The following is a 3,585-nucleotide window of genomic DNA, read 5'->3' as shown; positions in this document are numbered from 1 at the left end:
ATAACATGATGCCAAACATAACCCAAACATAACCCTAACCCTAACCTCAGTAAAACTATACCTAAACCTAACCCTAACCTCAGTAAAACTATACCTAAACCTAACCCTAAAACTATACCTAAACCTAACCTCAGTAAAGCATACCTAAACCTAACCTCAGTCAAACTAACGCAGTGGCTGGGGGGCGTTTCCAAGAACCCGAATGCGAAACGGATACCATATTAGCGTTTGTGGGACGTACGGTTGACGTAGTGTTGCTCCTCGTGGGACAGCAGGCTAGTCAGGTGGGCCCCGTGGACACGACACTCCCTCTTGGCCGCGTCCCAGCTCTTCCTGGTGGGGAAGTAGCGTAGCAGTGACCCTGGAACTTGTGCCATCCGTAGTCACATGTCTCCGTGTCTGGTGAGAGGGAGAGAGGAGGACATGTGGCTCATGAGTTTACCTTCTTCGATGTGTTATCCTGCATGGACTTAAGTTATTTAAACAAAGGAAAGGAAAGTGGAAAGTGTGTGTGTGTGTGTGTGTGTGTGTGTGTGTGCGTGCGTGCGTGCGTGCGTGCGTGCGTGCGTGCGTGCGTGCGTGCATTCTTAAAGCTGCACTTTTGAATCCGGGTCTCCTGTGATGAGTGCTGAAATGTTTACCTGAGCTGCTCAGGAGAGAACTTGAATTTTTGTGTGTAAAAGTTGTGTCAAACCAAATGAATACAGCGTCAAAAAGTATACTGTAAATATAAACATTACATTTATATTTGTGTATATACAACACTATTGATTTCATTAATGTAAACTAACAACTTGTAGGCTATTTAGCTTCCATGTAGGTCAAGTTTGTTGAATGAATAAATATATAATCCATGCTCGCGTGACATACCTATCACGGTCACCGTAGATTCTATTAAACTTTACATGCAGAGCAGAGACTGACATAGATCCGACCCTGAGCAAGCAATTTTGCGACAGTGGTAATGTCCAAAATTGTTACTTTTCAGGAAATGTTGTCACAAGCTTGTGTTAATATTGACTTGTTCATTGGAAAGACCGGTTCTCAACCAGACCTCCCTATTTTAGGCATTGGTGGGAAATTGCCAAGACCCCATGTCTAGAGCTCTCTTCTGGAAAGGTTGCCCCCGCGACACAACTCCAGATAAACGGTTGAAGATGGATGGATGATTGCATGGACATACAAGGTTTTTTTAGGTTTCTGCTGTATGTGAGGTTAGAAAGCTCACATGCAGCATTCCAGGCCAGAGCAGAACAGACTACTAAAGCTGAGGCATTGCAGTTGAACAAGGCATTTGCAATAGTCAAGACAGATATAAGAGCTGGAATGATGCGTGTGTGAATCATGGAGAGAACGTGCTCTGTGGGAGCTACTCTCAGTGCGTACTGTACCTGTTTCACAGCGGTCTCCGCGCACAGCCGCTTGACTGGATGCTGCCCGTCTTGAAACAAGTTCCTCCATTCAGACAAATGTTCTCCGAGCATGAGTGAACGCCTGACGTGGTGACGAGAAGAAAAGAGAATTCACAAATCAAATAGGTGGGGTCTTTGGAGAATGTTCCATTAAAGTCAGCGAGCTTCCCAAACCCTATTCCTTAGTTTCCCAAAACAGGTACCCATATGCGGGTCGCACACCAATGTTACACGAATGTAAGTCTTGTAAGAAACGAGCGATCTAAAAAGCGAACTTTGGTTCCTACCTAAATAAATAACATAAAAATACTGCGCTGACTGACACAGAGGTTGTTCCAGTGACTCAATGTACATACAAAACTGCGTTTTGGCACAGTTATTATTATTATTATTATTATGAATTACCTGGCTGTGATTCCTCCTCCTTAGGAAAAAGTTTAACCACATTATCAGCAGTGCCTCGAACAGGTCAAAACTCACTGACCATCTGATCTGTAAGTTAGCCTATCAAAACTTTGTTTCATCAACTGTGATCTCTTTGATGGCGAATTGAGCCTCCGCCTGTGCGAACCATGCGCTGGAATTCTGTTCCCAAAAGTCGGGCAATTTGAGCGAGGCTGACATGTCCAGTATATAATAAAACTCTGGAAACGTCCAAGAGTATCGGGGTCACCAATGTAGGAGTGCCGGTGTAGGCAGAGAGAAAAGAGAGATTTATTCTCGTATTGGAAAAGCCAACGATGGTGGCACTCCGTTTATTTTAGAAGAAGAGAGAGACAACACAAAACTTGGCATAGATAAAACGTCAACTTGTCACTACGTCAACACCTCGGAGGTGTGTTTCTTTGCTCCTAAGGTAACACACTATGCCTTGCATTAAAGTGAGAGGAACAACCGAACAACCATATATAACATGGGCAGGAACGCAGTGAATTATAAATGTAATTAATAACTGTTCAGTGTGTGTCTATCCACCACACTACAGTATATAAAATGTACAACACCAGGGAAGTTTTCAGGAGGAGGTTGTAGTTAGTGTTAAACCCATGCAACTCGAGAGGAAAGAAAACCTGGCTGCAGCTTACCTGGTGTTGTGCTTTCATTAGCGGCATCGATCTCCTCCTTTCCCCATAAATCCCAAAATGGTGTAATATAATAATAATATAATTCACAAAGTGGGGTCCGGGGACCCCCAGAGGTCCTTGAGCGAGTTCCAGGAGGTACAGCTACATGATATAGTATTATAGTTTGGAACCAAATGGACCCTTGTGGCATGTCACTCTCAGTTTTTTAAATTAACATTGATTTTACATTATCAATTGGAGTCCCACAGCTAAAAATGGCATTGGCATTAAAATAGTCTGTCATTTTTCGCGCAGACGAAATGAAAGCCTGATTAAGCATGTCAAACTGCGGGTCCTTGAAATTAAACCGGTTGAGAATCACTGAGCTGTATAAATCTTCTCTTATGGGGGTCCTTCTCTTCTCTTCAAATGGGAAGGGGGGGTCCGCGGGCTAATACGTGTCCATTCGGGGGTCCTTGACACGAAAAGGATAAACGCTGATCCATTCATATCTACTGATACACGTCTTACCAAAAGTGGTGCGTGACACCAAAAGTGGCGACCTATTGAATCCTGTTCCGGAATCATCAGAGTGCAAAGCACATTGGGTCACTGATGGCGGTGTAACAACTCCCAAACTTCCGACAACTGTAGAACGGGCCAAACCATTTTGGGATTTTCACAGGGGTGAATCAAATATATATGCTTCAAAATATATATCGCGTTTATGAACGCAGGATTTCAAAAGTATTACTCCTAAGATAACTTTGAAGCCAGGGGGGATAAAGGGGGGGGACCAATGTGACGTTGGGAGGGGACGAAACCCCCCCGTCCCCTACAAATGTACACAAAATCCTTTGCATTTCGTATCCTCGTTGGTCTGTTGGATAACGCAGCCGACTTGAGTTTGAACGGCCCGTGTTCGCGGCCACAGGTCAAGATCCGAGACTGCGGACGAGGAGCATAACAAATTAACCTTTTGAAAAAGACAGCAAAACCTAAATAAAATCCATTCCATCATCCATTGTTTACCTTTTACAAAGAAGACAGTCTCTTCTCGCCTCTATTTACCTTTTGGGGGGGGGAATCCCCCTCCTCCTCCCAACTAA

The 3,585-nt window shown here is 44.0% G+C and overlaps 1 long non-coding RNA gene across 1 annotated transcript; it reads right to left on the bottom strand.

Moving 5' to 3' along the window:
- Positions 1–228: 228 nt before the first annotated feature.
- LOC308320036 lies at positions 229–2,168 on the bottom strand. Its single transcript, XR_013964515.1, has 3 exons — positions 1,818–2,168; positions 1,392–1,494; positions 229–399 (listed from the first exon to the last, which is right to left on the bottom strand). It is a non-coding gene; the product is annotated as an uncharacterized lncRNA (long non-coding RNA).
- Positions 2,169–3,585: the final 1,417 nt, after the last annotated feature.

Source organism: Protomyctophum bolini (genome assembly GCF_963924005.1).
Source record: "Protomyctophum bolini genome assembly, chromosome: 8".
Taxonomy (NCBI): domain Eukaryota; kingdom Metazoa; phylum Chordata; class Actinopteri; order Myctophiformes; family Myctophidae; genus Protomyctophum; species Protomyctophum bolini.
The sequence above is the reverse complement of the archived record's forward strand: the minus strand, read 5'-3'. Positions and strand labels throughout refer to the sequence as shown.